Source organism: Somniosus microcephalus, unplaced genomic scaffold, assembly GCF_052327205.1.
Source record: "Somniosus microcephalus isolate GS21.2 unplaced genomic scaffold, FLI_Smic_1.0 unresolved_chr7, whole genome shotgun sequence".
In the NCBI taxonomy this organism is placed as follows: Eukaryota; Metazoa; Chordata; class Chondrichthyes; order Squaliformes; family Somniosidae; genus Somniosus; species Somniosus microcephalus.
This window is the reverse complement of record NW_028225185.1, coordinates 1-16,703: the sequence shown is the minus strand read 5'-3', so window position 1 is coordinate 16,703 and position 16,703 is coordinate 1.

Here is a 16,703-nt window from a genome sequence, read left to right as displayed (position 1 = left end):
CTCCTTCTTCTACTTCTTCTGCTTCATCCTCCTGACTTCACCTTCTCCTTCACCTTCTTCTGCATCTTCTGATTCACCCTCCAGACTTCAGATTCTCCTTCTATTCTTCTGCTTCTTCTGCTTCACCCTCCTGACTTCACCTCCTCCTTCTCCTTGTTCTGCTTCCTCTGATTCACCCTCCATACTTCCCCTTCTCCTTCTCCTTCTTCTACTTCTTCTGATTCACCCTCCTGACTTCACCTTCTCCTTCTCCTTCTTCTGCTTCTTATGATTCACCCTCCTGACTTCAACTGCTCCTTCTCCTTCTTCTACTTCTTTTGATTCACCCTCCAGACTTCACCTTCTCCTTCTCCTTCTTCTACTTCTTCTGATTCACCCTCCAGACTTCACCTTCTCCTTCTCCTTCTTCTGCTTCTTCTGATTCACCCTCCTGACTTCACCTTCTCCTTCTCCTTCTTCTGCTTCTTCTACTTCACCCTCTTGACTTCACCCTCTCCTTCTCCTTCTTCTACTTCTTCTGCTTCACCCTCCAGACTTCACCTTCTCCTTCTCCTTCTTCTGCTTCTTCTGCTTCTCCATCCAGTTTTCACCTTCTCCTTCTCCTTCTTCTGCTTCTTCTGATTCACCCTCCTGACTTCACCTTCTCCTTCTCCTTCTTCTACTTCTTCTGCTTCACCCTCCAGACTTCACCTTCTCCATCTCCTTCTTCTGCTTCTTCTGAATCACCCTCCAGACTTCACCTTCTCCTTCTCCTTCTTCTGCTTCTTCTAATTCACCCTCCAGACTTCACCTTCTCCTTCTCCTTCTTCTACCTCTTCTGCTTCACCCTCCAGACTTCACCTTCTCCATCTCCTTCTTCTGCTTCTTCTGAATCACCCTCCAGACTTCACCTTCTCCTTCTCCTTCTTCTGCTTCTTCTGATTCACCCTCCTGACTTCACCTTCTCCTTCTCCTTCTTCTGCTTCTTCTACTTCACCCTCTTGACTTCACCCTCTCCATCTCCTTCTTCTACTTCTTCTGCTTCACCCTCCAGACCTCACCTTCTCCTTCTCCTTCTTCTGCTTCTTCTGCTTCTCCATCCAGTTTTCACCTTCTCCTTCTCCTTCTTCTGCTTCTTCTGATTCACCCTCCTGACTTCACCTTCTCCTTCTCCTTCTTCTACTTCTTCTGCTTCACCCTCCAGACTTCACCTTCTCCATCTCCTTCTTCTGCTTCTTCTGAATCACCGTCCAGACTTCACCTTCTCCTTCTCCTTCTTCTGCTTCTTCTAATTCACCCTCCAGACTTCACCTTCTCCTTCTCCTTCTTCTACTTCTTCTGCTTCACCCTCCAGACTTCACCTTCTCCATCTCCTTCTTCTGCTTCTTCTGAATCACCCTCCAGACTTCACCTCCTCCTTCTCCTTCTTCTGCTTCTTCTAATTCACCCTCCAGACTTCACCTTCTCCTTCTCCTTCTTCTGCTTCTTCTGATTCACCTTCCTGACTTCACCTTCTCCTTCTCCTTCTTCTGCTTCTTCTGATTCACCCTCCTGACTTCACCTTCTCCTTCTCCTTCTTCTACTTCTTCTGCTTCACCCTCCAGACTTCACCTTCTCCATCTCCTTCTTCTGCTTCTTCTGCTTCTCCCTCCAGACTTCACCTTCTCCTTCTCCTTCTTCTGCTTCTTCTGATTCACCCTCCTGACTTCACCATCTGCTTCTCCTTCTTCTACTTCTTGTACTTCACCCTCCTGACTTCACCTTCTCCTTCTCCTTCTTCTGCTTCTTCTGCTTCTCCCTCCAGACTTCACCTTCTCCTTCTCCTTCTTCTGCTTCTTCTGCTTCAACCTCCAGACTTCACCTTCTCCATCTCCTTCTTCTGCTTCTTCTGAATCACCCTCCAGACTTCACCTTCTCCTTCTCCTTCTTCTGCTTCTTCTAATTCACCCTCCAGACTTCACCTTCTCCTTCTCCTTCTTCTGCTTCTTCTGATTCACCTTCCTGACTTCACCTTCTCCTTCTCCTTCTTCTGCTTCTTCTGATTCACCCTCCTGACTTCACCTTCTCCTTCTCCTTCTTCTACTTCTTCTGCTTCACCCTCCTGACTTCACCTTCTCCTTCTCCTTCTTCTACTTCTTCTGCTTCACCCTCCAGACTTCACCTTCTCCTTCTCCTTCTTCTGCTTCTTCTGCTTCTCCCTCCAGACTTCACCTTCTCCTTCTCCTTCTTCTGCTTCTTCTGATTCACCCTCCTGACTTCACCATCTCCTTCTCCTTCTTCTACTTCTTGTACTTCACCCTCCTGACTTCACCTTCTCCTTCTCCTTCTTCTGCTTCTTCTGCTTCTCCCTCCAGACTTCACCTTCTCCTTCTCCTTCTTCTGCTTCTTCTGATTCACCCTCCAGACTTTACCTTCTCCTTCTCCTTCTTCTGCTTCTTCTGCTTCACCCTCCTGACTTCACCTTCTCCTTCTCCTTGTTCTGCTTCCTCTGATTCACCCTCCAGACTTCATCTTCTTCTTCTCCTTCTTCTACTTCTTCTGATTCACCCTCCTGACTTCACCTTCTCCTTCTCCTTCTTCTGCTTCTTCTGCTTCACCCTCCTGACTTCACCTTCTCCTTCTCCTTCTTCTGCTTCTGCTGATTCACCCTCCAGACCTCACCTTCTCCTTGTCCTTGTTCTGCTTCTTCTGATTCACCCTCCAGACTTCACCTTCTCCTTCTTCTTCTTCTGCTTCTTCTGATTCACCCTCCTGACTTCACCTTCTCCTTGTCCTTCTTCTGCTTCATCTGATTCACCCTCCAGACTTCACCTTCTCCTTCTCCTTCTTCTGCTTCTTCTGATTCACCCTCCTGACTTCACCTTCTCCTTCTCCTTCTTCTGCTTCTTCTGATTCACCCTCCTGACTTCACCTTCTTCTTCTCCTTCTTCTACTTCTTCTGCTTAACCCTCCAGACGTCATCTTCTCCTTCTCCTTCTTCTGCTTCTTCTGATTCACCCTCCTGACTTCACCTTCTCCTTCTCCTTCTTCTGCTTCTTCTGATTCACCCTCCAGACTTCACCTTCTCCATCTCCTTCTTCTGCTTCTTCTGATTCACCCTCCAGACTTCACCTTCTCCTTCTCCTTCGTCTACTTCTTCTGATTCACCCTCCAGACTACACCTTCTCCTTCTCCTTCTTCTACTTCTTCTGATTCACCCTCCAGACTTCACCTTCTCCTTCTCCTTCTTCTGTTTCTTCTGATTCACCCTCCAGACTTCACCTTCTTCTTCTCCTTCTTCTACTACTTCTGATTCACCCTCCAGACTTCACCTTCTCCTTCTCCTTCTTCTACTTCTTCTGATTCACCCTCCAGACTTCATCTTCTCCTTCTCCTTCTTCTGCTTCTTCTGATTCACCCTCCAGACTTCACCTTCTCCTTCTCCTTCTTCTGGTTCTTCTGATTCACCCTCCAGACTTCACCTTCTCCTTCTCCTTCTTCTACTTCTTCTGATTCACCCTCCAGACTTCACCTTCTCCTTCTCCTTCTTCTACTTCTTCTGATTCACCCTCCAGTCTTCACCTTCTCCTTCTCCTTCTTCTGTTTCTTCTGCTTCACCCTCCAGACTTCACCTTCTCCTTCTCTTTCTTCTGCTTCTTCTGATTCACCCTCCAGACTTCACCTTCTCCTTCTCCTTCTTCTGATTCTTCTGATTCACCCTCCAGACTTCACCTTCTCCTTCTCCTTCTTCTGCTTCTTCTGATTCACCCTCCTGACTTCACCTTCTCCTTCTCCTTCTTCTACTTCTTCTGATTCACCCTCCTGACTTCACCTTCTCCTTCTCCTTCTTCTACTTCTTCTGCTTCACCCTCCAGACTTCACCTTCTCCTTCTCCTTCTTCTACTTCTTCTGATTCACCCTCCAGACTTCACCTTCTCCTTCTCCTTCTTCTGCTTCTTCTGATTCACCCTCCAGACTTCACCTTCTCCTTCTCCTTATTCTGCTTCTTCTGATTCACCCTCCAGACTTCACCTTCTCCTTCTCCTTATTCTGCTTCTTCTGATTCACCCTCCAGACTTCACCTTCTCCTTCTCCTTCCTTTGCTTCTTCTGATTCACCCTCCAGACTTCACCTTCTCCTTCTCCTTCTTCTGATTCTTCTGATTCACCCTCCAGACTTCACCTTCTCCTTCTCCATCTTCTGCTTCTTCTGATTCACCCTCCTGACTTCACCTTCTCCTTCTCCTTCTTCTACTTCTTCTGATTCACCCTCCTGACTTCACCTTCTCCTTCTCCATCTTTTACTTCTTCTGCTTCACCCTCCAGACTTCAACTTCTCCTTCTCCTTCTTCTACTTCTTCTGATTCACCCTCCAGACTTCACCTTCTCCTTCTCCTTCTTCTGCTTCTTCTGATTCACCCTCCAGACTTCACCTTCTCCTTCTCCTTCTTCTGCTTCTTCTGATTCACCCTCCAGACTTCACCTTCTCCTTCTCCTTCTTCTACTTCTTCTGATTCACCCTCCAGACTTCACCTTCTCCTTCTCCTTCTTCTGCTTCTTCTGATTCACCCTCCAGACTTCACCTTCTCCTTCTCCTTCGTCTACTTCTTCTGATTCACCCTCCAGACTACACCTTCTCCTTCTCCTTCTTCTACTTCTTCTGATTCACCCTCCAGACTTCACCTTCTTCTTCTCCTTCTTCTGTTTCTTCTGATTCACCCTCCAGACTTCATCTTCTCCTTCTCCTTCTTCTACTTCTTCTGATTCACCCTCCAGACTTCACCTTCTCCTTCTCCTTCTTCTAATTCTTCTGATTCACCCTCCAGACTTCATCTTCTCCTTCTCCTTCTTCTGCTTCTTCTGATTCACCCTCCAGACTTCACCTTCTCCTTCTCCTTCTTCTGCTTCTTCTGATTCACCCTCCAGACTTCAACTTCTCCTTCTCCTTCTTCTACTTCTTCTGATTCACCCTCCAGACTTCACCTTCTCCTTCTCCTTCTTCTACTTCTTCCGATTCACCCTCCATACTTCATCTTCTCCTTCTCCTTCTTCTGCTTCTTCTGATTCACCCTCCAGACTTCACCTTCTCCTTCTCCTTCTTCTGCTTCTTCTGATTCACCCTCCAGACTTCACCTTCTCCTTCTCCTTCTTCTACTTCTTCTGATTCACCCTCCAGACTTCACCTTCTCCTTCTCCTTCTTCTACTTCTTCTGATTCACCCTCCAGTCTTCACCTTCTCCTTCTCCTTCTTCTGTTTCTTCTGCTTCACCCTCCAGACTTCACCTTCTCCTTCTCTTTCTTCTGCTTCTTCTGATTCACCCTCCAGACTTCACCTTCTCCTTCTCCTTCTTCTGCTTCTTCTGATTCACCCTCCAGACTTTACCTTCTCCTTCTCCTTCTTCTGATTCTTCTGATTCACCCTCCAGACATCACCTTCTCCTTCTCCTTCTTCTGCTTCTTCTGATTCACCCTCCTGACTTCACCTTCTCCTTCTCCTTCTTCTACTTCTTCTGATTCACCCTCCTGACTTCACCTTCTCCTTCTCCTTCTTCTACTTCTTCTGCTTCACCCTCCAGACTTCACCTTCTCCTTCTCCTTCTTCTCCTTCTTCTGATTCACCCTCCAGACTTCACCTTCTCCTTCTCCTTCTTCTGCTTCTTCTGATTCACCCTCCAGACTTCACCTTCTCCTTCTCCTTCTTCTGCTTCTTCTGATTCACCCTCCAGACCTCACCTTCTCCTTCTCCTTCTTCTACTTCTTCTGATTCACCCTCCAGACTTCATCTTCTCCTTCTCCTTCTTCTGCTTCTTCTGATTCACCCTCCAGACTTCACCTTCTCCTTCTCCTTCTTCTGCTTCTTCTGATTCACCCTCCAGACTTCACCTTCTCCTTCTCCTTCTTCTACTTCTTCTGATTCACCCTCCAGACTTCACCTTCTCCTTCTCCTTCTTCTGTTTCTTCTGCTTCACCCTCCAGACTTCACCTTCTCCTTCTCTTTCTTCTGCTTCTTCTGCTTCACCCTCCAGACTTCACCTTCTCCTTCTCCTTCTTCTGATTCTTCTGATTCACCCTCCTGACTTCACCTTCTCCTTCTCCTTCTTCTACTTCTTCTGCTTCACCCTCCAGACTTCACCTTCTCCTTCTCCTTCTTCTACTTCTTCTGATTCACCCTCCAGACTTCACCTTCTCCTTCTCGTTCTTCTACTTCTTCTGATTCACCCTCCAGACTTCACCTTCTCCTTCTCCTTCTTCTACTTCTTCTGATTCACCCTCCAGACTTCACCTTCTCCTTCTCCTTCTTCTGCTTCTTCTGATTCACCCTCCAGACTTCACCTTCTCCTTCTCCTTATTCTGCTTCTTCTGAATCACCCTCCAGACTTCACCTTCTCCTTCTCCTTCTTCTGCTTCTTCTGGTTCACCCTCCAGACTTCACCTTCTCCTTCTCCTTCTTCTGCTTCTTCTGATTCACCCTCCAGACTTCACCTTCACCTTCTCCTTCTTCTACTTCTTCTGATTCACCCTCCAGACTTCACCTTCTCCATCTCCTTCTTCTGCTTCTTCTGATTCACCCTCCAGACTTCACCTTCTCCTTCTCCTTCGTCTACTTCTTCTGATTCACCCTCCAGACTTCACCTTCTCCTTCTCCTTCTTCTGCTTCTTCTGATTCACCCTCCAGACTTCACCTTCTCCTTCTCCTTCTTCTACTTCTTCTGATTCACCCTCCAGACTTCACCTTCTCCTTCTCTTTCTTCTGCTTCTTCTGATTCACCCTCCAGACTTCACCTTCTCCTTCTCCTTCTTCTGATTCTTCTGATTCACCCTCCAGACTTCACCTTCTCCTTCTCCTTCTTCTGCTTCTTCTGATTCACCCTCCTGACTTCACCTTCTCCTTCTCCTTCTTCTACATCTTCTGATTCACCCTCCTGACTTCACCTTCTCCTTCTCCTTCTTCTACTTCTTCTGCTTCACCCTCCAGACTTCACCTTCTCCTTCTCCTTCTTCTACTTCTTCTGATTCACCCTCCAGAATTCACCTTCTCCTTCTCCTTCTTCTACTTCTTCTGATTCACCCTCCAGACTTCACCTTCTCCTTCTCCTTCTTCTACTTCTTCTGATTCACCATCCAGACTTCACCTTCTCCTTCTCCTTCTTCTGCTTCTTCTGATTCACCCTCCAGACATCACCTTCTCCTTCTCCTTATTCTGCTTCTTCTGAATCACCCTCCAGACTTCACCTTCTCCTTCTCCTTCTTCTGCTTCTTCTGATTCACCCTCCAGACTTCACCTTCTCCTTCTCCTTCTTCTGCTTCTTCTGATTCACCCTCCAGACTTCACCTTCTCCTTCTCCTTCTTCTACTTCTTCTGATTCACCCTCCAGACTTCACCTTCTCCATCTCCTTCTTCTGCTTCTTCTGATTCACCCTCCAGACTTCACCTTCTCCTTCTCCTTCGTCTACTTCTTCTGATTCACCCTCCAGACTACACCTTCTCCTTCTCCTTCTTCTACTTCTTCTGATTCACCCTCCAGACTTCACCTTCTCCTTCTCCTTCTTCTGTTTCTTCTGATTCACCCTCCAGACTTCACCTTCTCCTTCTCCTTCTTCTACTACTTCTGATTCACCCTCCAGACTTCACCTTCCCCTTCTCCTTCTTCTACTTCTTCTGATTCACCCTCCAGACTTCATCTTCTCCTTCTCCTTCTTCTGCTTCTTCTGATTCACCCTCCAGACTTCACCTTCTCCTTCTCCTTCTTCTGGTTCTTCTGATTCACCCTCCAGACTTCACCTTCTCCTTCTCCTTCTTCTACTTCTTCTGATTCACCCTCCAGACTTCACCTTCTCCTTCTCCTTCTTCTACTTCTTCTGAATCACCCTCCAGTCTTCACCTTCTCCTTCTCCTTCTTCTGTTTCTTCTGCTTCACCCTCCAGACTTCACCTTCTCCTTCTCTTTCTTCTGCTTCTTCTGATTCACCCTCCAGACTTCACCTTCTCCTTCTCCTTCTTCTGATTCTTCTGATTCACCCTCCAGACTTCACCTTCTCCTTCTCCTTCTTCTGCTTCTTCTGATTCACCCTCCTGACTTCACCTTCTCCTTCTCCTTCTTCTACTTCTTCTGATTCACCCTCCAGACTTCACCTTCTCCTTCTCCTTCTTCTGCTTCTTCTGATTCACCCTCCTGACTTCACCTTCTCCTTCTCCTTCTTCTACTTCTTCTGATTCACCCTCCTGACTTCACCTTCTCCTTCTCCTTCTTCTACTTCTTCTGCTTCACCCTCCAGACTTCACCTTCTCCATCTCCTTCTTCTGCTTCTTCTGATTCACCCTCCAGACTTCACCTTCTCCTTCTCCTTCGTCTACTTCTTCTGATTCACCCTCCAGACTACACCTTCTCCTTCTCCTTCTTCTACTTCTTCTGATTCACCCTCCAGACTTCACCTTCTCCTTCTCCTTCTTCTGTTTCTTCTGATTCACCCTCCAGACTTCACCTTCTCCTTCTCCTTCTTCTACTACTTCTGATTCACCCTCCAGACTTCACCTTCCCCTTCTCCTTCTTCTACTTCTTCTGATTCACCCTCCAGACTTCATCTTCTCCTTCTCCTTCTTCTGCTTCTTCTGATTCACCCTCCAGACTTCACCTTCTCCTTCTCCTTCTTCTGGTTCTTCTGATTCACCCTCCAGACTTCACCTTCTCCTTCTCCTTCTTCTACTTCTTCTGATTCACCCTCCAGACTTCACCTTCTCCTTCTCCTTCTTCTACTTCTTCTGAATCACCCTCCAGTCTTCACCTTCTCCTTCTCCTTCTTCTGTTTCTTCTGCTTCACCCTCCAGACTTCACCTTCTCCTTCTCTTTCTTCTGCTTCTTCTGATTCACCCTCCAGACTTCACCTTCTCCTTCTCCTTCTTCTGATTCTTCTGATTCACCCTCCAGACTTCACCTTCTCCTTCTCCTTCTTCTGCTTCTTCTGATTCACCCTCCAGACTTCACCTTCTCCTTCTCCTTCTTCTGATTCTTCTGATTCACCCTCCAGACTTCACCTTCTCCTTCTCCTTCTTCTGCTTCTTCTGATTCACCCTCCTGACTTCACCTTCTCCTTCTCCTTCTTCTACTTCTTCTGATTCACCCTCCTGACTTCACCTTCTCCTTCTCCTTCTTCTACTTCTTCTGCTTCACCCTCCAGACTTCACCTTCTCCTTCTCCTTCTTCTACTTCTTCTGAATCACCCTCCAGTCTTCACCTTCTCCTTCTCCTTCTTCTGTTTCTTCTGCTTCACCCTCCAGAATTCACCTTCTCCTTCTCCTTCTTCTACTTCTTCTGATTCACCCTCCAGACTTCACCTTCTCCTTCTCCTTATTCTGCTTCTTCTGATTCACCCTCCAGACTTCACCTTCTCCTTCTCCTTCCTTTGCTTCTTCTGATTCACCCTCCAGACTTCACCTTCTCCTTCTCCTTCTTCTGATTCTTCTGATTCACCCTCCAGACTTCACCTTCTCCTTCTCCATCTTCTGCTTCTTCTGATTCACCCTCCTGACTTCACCTTCTCCTTCTCCTTCTTCTACTTCTTCTGATTCACCCTCCTGACTTCACCTTCTCCTTCTCCATCTTTTACTTCTTCTGCTTCACCCTCCAGACTTCAACTTCTCCTTCTCCTTCTTCTACTTCTTCTGATTCACCCTCCAGACTTCACCTTCTCCTTCTCCTTCTTCTGCTTCTTCTGATTCACCCTCCAGACTTCACCTTCTCCTTCTCCTTCTTCTGTTTCTTCTGCTTCACCCTCCAGACTTCACCTTCTCCTTCTCTTTCTTCTGCTTCTTCTGATTCACCCTCCAGACTTCACCTTCTCCTTCTCCTTCTTCTGATTCTTCTGATTCACCCTCCAGACTTCACCTTCTCCTTCTCCTTCTTCTGCTTCTTCTGATTCACCCTCCTGACTTCACCTTCTCCTTCTCCTTCTTCTACTTCTTCTGATTCACCCTCCTGACTTCACCTTCTCCTTCTCCTTCTTCTACTTCTTCTGCTTCACCCTCCAGACTTCACCTTCTCCTTCTCCTTCTTCTACTTCTTCTGATTCACCCTCCAGACTTCACCTTCTCCTTCTCCTTCTTCTGCTTCTTCTGATTCACCCTCCAGACTTCACCTTCTCCTTCTCCTTATTCTGCTTCTTCTGATTCACCCTCCAGACTTCACCTTCTCCTTCTCCTTATTCTGCTTCTTCTGATTCACCCTCCAGACTTCACCTTCTCCTTCTCCTTCCTTTGCTTCTTCTGATTCACCCTCCAGACTTCACCTTCTCCTTCTCCTTCTTCTGATTCTTCTGATTCACCCTCCAGACTTCACCTTCTCCTTCTCCATCTTCTGCTTCTTCTGATTCACCCTCCTGACTTCACCTTCTCCTTCTCCTTCTTCTACTTCTTCTGATTCACCCTCCTGACTTCACCTTCTCCTTCTCCATCTTTTACTTCTTCTGCTTCACCCTCCAGACTTCAACTTCTCCTTCTCCTTCTTCTACTTCTTCTGATTCACCCTCCAGACTTCACCTTCTCCTTCTCCTTCTTCTGCTTCTTCTGATTCACCCTCCAGACTTCACCTTCTCCTTCTCCTTCTTCTGCTTCTTCTGATTCACCCTCCAGACTTCACCTTCTCCTTCTCCTTCTTCTACTTCTTCTGATTCACCCTCCAGACTTCACCTTCTCCTTCTCCTTCTTCTGCTTCTTCTGATTCACCCTCCAGACTTCACCTTCTCCTTCTCCTTCGTCTACTTCTTCTGATTCACCCTCCAGACTACACCTTCTCCTTCTCCTTCTTCTACTTCTTCTGATTCACCCTCCAGACTTCACCTTCTTCTTCTCCTTCTTCTGTTTCTTCTGATTCACCCTCCAGACTTCATCTTCTCCTTCTCCTTCTTCTACTTCTTCTGATTCACCCTCCAGACTTCACCTTCTCCTTCTCCTTCTTCTAATTCTTCTGATTCACCCTCCAGACTTCATCTTCTCCTTCTCCTTCTTCTGCTTCTTCTGATTCACCCTCCAGACTTCACCTTCTCCTTCTCCTTCTTCTGCTTCTTCTGATTCACCCTCCAGACTTCAACTTCTCCTTCTCCTTCTTCTACTTCTTCTGATTCACCCTCCAGACTTCACCTTCTCCTTCTCCTTCTTCTACTTCTTCCGATTCACCCTCCATACTTCATCTTCTCCTTCTCCTTCTTCTGCTTCTTCTGATTCACCCTCCAGACTTCACCTTCTCCTTCTCCTTCTTCTGCTTCTTCTGATTCACCCTCCAGACTTCACCTTCTCCTTCTCCTTCTTCTACTTCTTCTGATTCACCCTCCAGACTTCACCTTCTCCTTCTCCTTCTTCTACTTCTTCTGATTCACCCTCCAGTCTTCACCTTCTCCTTCTCCTTCTTCTGTTTCTTCTGCTTCACCCTCCAGACTTCACCTTCTCCTTCTCTTTCTTCTGCTTCTTCTGATTCACCCTCCAGACTTCACCTTCTCCTTCTCCTTCTTCTGCTTCTTCTGATTCACCCTCCAGACTTTACCTTCTCCTTCTCCTTCTTCTGATTCTTCTGATTCACCCTCCAGACATCACCTTCTCCTTCTCCTTCTTCTGCTTCTTCTGATTCACCCTCCTGACTTCACCTTCTCCTTCTCCTTCTTCTACTTCTTCTGATTCACCCTCCTGACTTCACCTTCTCCTTCTCCTTCTTCTACTTCTTCTGCTTCACCCTCCAGACTTCACCTTCTCCTTCTCCTTCTTCTCCTTCTTCTGATTCACCCTCCAGACTTCACCTTCTCCTTCTCCTTCTTCTGCTTCTTCTGATTCACCCTCCAGACTTCACCTTCTCCTTCTCCTTCTTCTGCTTCTTCTGATTCACCCTCCAGACCTCACCTTCTCCTTCTCCTTCTTCTACTTCTTCTGATTCACCCTCCAGACTTCATCTTCTCCTTCTCCTTCTTCTGCTTCTTCTGATTCACCCTCCAGACTTCACCTTCTCCTTCTCCTTCTTCTGCTTCTTCTGATTCACCCTCCAGACTTCACCTTCTCCTTCTCCTTCTTCTACTTCTTCTGATTCACCCTCCAGACTTCACCTTCTCCTTCTCCTTCTTCTGTTTCTTCTGCTTCACCCTCCAGACTTCACCTTCTCCTTCTCTTTCTTCTGCTTCTTCTGCTTCACCCTCCAGACTTCACCTTCTCCTTCTCCTTCTTCTGATTCTTCTGATTCACCCTCCTGACTTCACCTTCTCCTTCTCCTTCTTCTACTTCTTCTGATTCACCCTCCTGACTTCACCTTCTCCTTCTCCTTCTTCTGCTTCTTCTGCTTCACCCTCCAGACTTCACCTTCTCCTTCTCCTTCTTCTACCTCTTCTGATTCACCCTCCAGACTTCACCTTCTCCTTCTCCTTCTTCTGCTTCTTCTGATTCACCCTCCAGACTTCACCTTCTCCTTCTCCTTATTCTGCTTCTTCTGATTCACCCTCCAGACTTCACCTTCTCCTTCTCCTTCTTCTGCTTCTTCTGATTCACCCTCCATACTTCACCTTCTCCTTCTCCTTCTTCTGCTTCTTCTGATTCACCCTCCAGACTTCACCTTCTCCTTCTCCTTCTTCTGCTTCTTCTGATTCACCCTCCTGACTTCACCTTCTCCTTCTCCTTCTTCTACATCTTCTGATTCACCCTCCTGACTTCACCTTCTCCTTCTCCTTCTTCTACTTCTTCTGCTTCACCCTCCAGACTTCACCTTCTCCTTCTCCTTCTTCTACTTCTTCTGATTCACCCTCCAGACTTCACCTTCTCCTTCTCCTTCTTCTACTTCTTCTGATTCACCCTCCAGACTTCACCTTCTCCTTCTCCTTCTTCTACTTCTTCTGATTCACCCTCCAGACTTCACCTTCTCCTTCTCCTTCTTCTGCTTCTTCTGATTCACCCTCCAGACTTCACCTTCTCCTTCTCCTTATTCTGCTTCTTCTGAATCACCCTCCAGACTTCACCTTCTCCTTCTCCTTCTTCTGCTTCTTCTGGTTCACCCTCCAGACTTCACCTTCTCCTTCTCCTTCTTCTGCTTCTTCTGATTCACCCTCCAGACTTCACCTTCACCTTCTCCTTCTTCTACTTCTTCTGATTCACCCTCCAGACTTCACCTTCTCCATCTCCTTCTTCTGCTTCTTCTGATTCACCCTCCAGACTTCACCTTCTCCTTCTCCTTCGTCTACTTCTTCTGATTCACCCTCCAGACTTCACCTTCTCCTTCTCCTTCTTCTGCTTCTTCTGATTCACCCTCCAGACTTCACCTTCTCCTTCTCCTTCTTCTACTTCTTCTGATTCACCCTCCAGACTTCACCTTCTCCTTCTCTTTCTTCTGCTTCTTCTGATTCACCCTCCAGACTTCACCTTCTCCTTCTCCTTCTTCTGATTCTTCTGATTCACCCTCCAGACTTCACCTTCTCCTTCTCCTTCTTCTGCTTCTTCTGATTCACCCTCCTGACTTCACCTTCTCCTTCTCCTTCTTCTACATCTCTGATTCACCCTCCTGACTTCACCTTCTCCTTCTCCTTCTTCTACTTCTTCTGCTTCACCTCCAGACTTCACCTTCTCCTTCTCCTTCTTCTACTTCTTCTGATTCACCCTCCAGAATTCACCTTCTCCTTCTCCTTCTTCTACTTCTTCTGATTCACCCTCCAGACTTCACCTTCTCCTTCTCCTTCTTCTACTTCTTCTGATTCACCATCCAGACTTCACCTTCTCCTTCTCCTTCTTCTGCTTCTTCTGATTCACCCTCCAGACATCACCTTCTCCTTCTCCTTATTCTGCTTCTTCTGAATCACCCTCCAGACTTCACCTTCTCCTTCTCCTTCTTCTGCTTCTTCTGATTCACCCTCCAGACTTCACCTTCTCCTTCTCCTTCTTCTGCTTCTTCTGATTCACCCTCCAGACTTCACCTTCTCCTTCTCCTTCTTCTACTTCTTCTGATTCACCCTCCAGACTTCACCTTCTCCATCTCCTTCTTCTGCTTCTTCTGATTCACCCTCCAGACTTCACCTTCTCCTTCTCCTTCGTCTACTTCTTCTGATTCACCCTCCAGACTACACCTTCTCCTTCTCCTTCTTCTACTTCTTCTGATTCACCCTCCAGACTTCACCTTCTCCTTCTCCTTCTTCTGTTTCTTCTGATTCACCCTCCAGACTTCACCTTCTCCTTCTCTTCTTCTACTACTTCTGATTCACCCTCCAGACTTCACCTTCCCCTTCTCCTTCTTCTACTTCTTCTGATTCACCCTCCAGACTTCATCTTCTCCTTCTCCTTCTTCTGCTTCTTCTGATTCACCCTCCAGACTTCACCTTCTCCTTCTCCTTCTTCTGGTTCTTCTGATTCACCCTCCAGACTTCACCTTCTCCTTCTCCTTCTTCTACTTCTTCTGATTCACCCTCCAGACTTCACCTTCTCCTTCTCCTTCTTCTACTTCTTCTGAATCACCCTCCAGTCTTCACCTTCTCCTTCTCCTTCTTCTGTTTCTTCTGCTTCACCCTCCAGACTTCACCTTCTCCTTCTCTTTCTTCTGCTTCTTCTGATTCACCTCCAGACTTCACCTTCTCCTTCTCCTTCTTCTGATTCTTCTGATTCACCCTCCAGACTTCACCTTCTCCTTCTCCTTCTTCTGCTTCTTCTGATTCACCCTCCTGACTTCACCTTCTCCTTCTCCTTCTTCTACTTCTTCTGATTCACCCTCCTGACTTCACCTTCTCCTTCTCCTTCTTCTACTTCTTCTGCTTCACCTCCAGACTTCACCTTCTCCTTCTCCTTCTTCTACTTCTTCTGATTCACCCTCCAGACTTCACCTTCTCCTTCTCCTTCTTCTGCTTCTTCTGATTCACCCTCCAGACTTCACCTTCTCCTTCTCCTTATTCTGCTTCTTCTGATTCACCCTCCAGACTTCACCTTCTCCTTCTCCTTATTCTGCTTCTTCTGATTCACCCTCCAGACTTCACCTTCTCCTTCTCCTTCCTTTGCTTCTTCTGATTCACCCTCCAGACTTCACCTTCTCCTTCTCCTTCTTCTGATTCTTCTGATTCACCCTCCAGACTTCACTTCTCCTTCTCCATCTTCTGCTTCTTCTGATTCACCCTCCTGACTTCACCTTCTCCTTCTCCTTCTTCTACTTCTTCTGATTCACCCTCCTGACTTCACCTTCTCCTTCTCCATCTTTTACTTCTTCTGCTTCACCCTCCCAGACTTCAACCTTCTCCTTCTCCTTCTTCTACTTCTTCTGATTCACCCTCCAGACTTCACCTTCTCCTTCTCCTTCTTCTGCTTCTTCTGATTCACCCTCCAGACTTCATCTTCTCCTTCTCCTTCTTCTGCTTCTTCTGATTCACCCTCCAGACTTCACCTTCTCCTTCTCCTTCTTCTACTTCTTCTGATTCACCCTCCAGACTTCACCTTCTCCTTCTCCTTCTTCTGCTTCTTCTGATTCACCCTCCAGAATTCACCTTCTCCTTCTCCTTCGTCTACTTCTTCTGATTCACCCTCCAGACTACACCTTCTCCTTCTCCTTCTTCTACTTCTTCTGATTCACCCTCCAGACTTCACCTTCTTCTTCTCCTTCTTCTGTTTCTTCTGATTCACCCTCCAGACTTCATCTTCTCCTTCTCCTTCTTCTACTTCTTCTGATTCAACCTCCAGACTTCACCTTCTCCTTCTCCTTCTTCTAATTCTTCTGATTCACCCTCCAGACTTCATCTTCTCCTTCTCCTTCTTCTGCTTCTTCTGATTCACCCTCCAGACTTCACCTTCTCCTTCTCCTTCTTCTGCTTCTTCTGATTCACCCTCCAGACTTCAACTTCTCCTTCTCCTTCTTCTACTTCTTCTGATTCACCCTCCAGACTTCACCTTCTCCTTCTCCTTATTCTACTTATTCCGATTCACCCTCCATACTTCATCTGCTCCTTCTCCTTCTTCTGCTTCTTCTGATTCACCCTCCAGACTTCACCTTCTCCTTCTCCTTCTTCTGCTTCTTCTGATTCACCCTCCAGACTTCACCTTCTCCTTCTCCTTCTTCTACTTCTTCTGATTCACCCTCCAGACTTCACCTTCTCCTTCTCCTTCTTCTACTTCTTCTGATTCACCCTCCAGTCTTCACCTTCTCCTTCTCCTTCTTCTGTTTCTTCTGCTTCACCCTCCAGACTTCACCTTCTCCTTCTCTTTCTTTGCTTCTTCTGATTCACCCTCCAGACTTTACCTTCTCCTTCTCCTTCTTCTGATTCTTCTGATTCACCCTCCAGACTTCACCTTCTCCTTCTCCTTCTTCTGCTTCTTCTGATTCACCCTCCTGACTTCAACTTCTCCTTCTCCTTCTTCTACTTCTTCTGATTCACCCTCCTGACTTCACCTTCTCCTTCTCCTTCTTCTACTTCTTCTGCTTCACCCTCCAGACTTCACCTTCTCCTTCTCCTTCTTCTCCTTCTTCTGATTCACCCTCCAGACTTCACCTTCTCCTTCTCCTTCTTCTGATTCTTCTGATTCACCCTCCAGACTTCACCTTCTCCTTCTCCTTCTTCTGATTCTTCTGATTCACCCTCCAGACTTCACCTTCTCCTTCTCCATCTTCTGCTTCTTCTGATTCACCCTCCTGACTTCACCTTCTCCTTCTCCTTCTTCTACTTCTTCTGATTCACCCTCCTGACTTCACCTTCTCCTTCTCCATCTTTTACTTCTTCTGCTTCACCCTCCAGACTTCAACTTCTCCTTCTCCTTCTT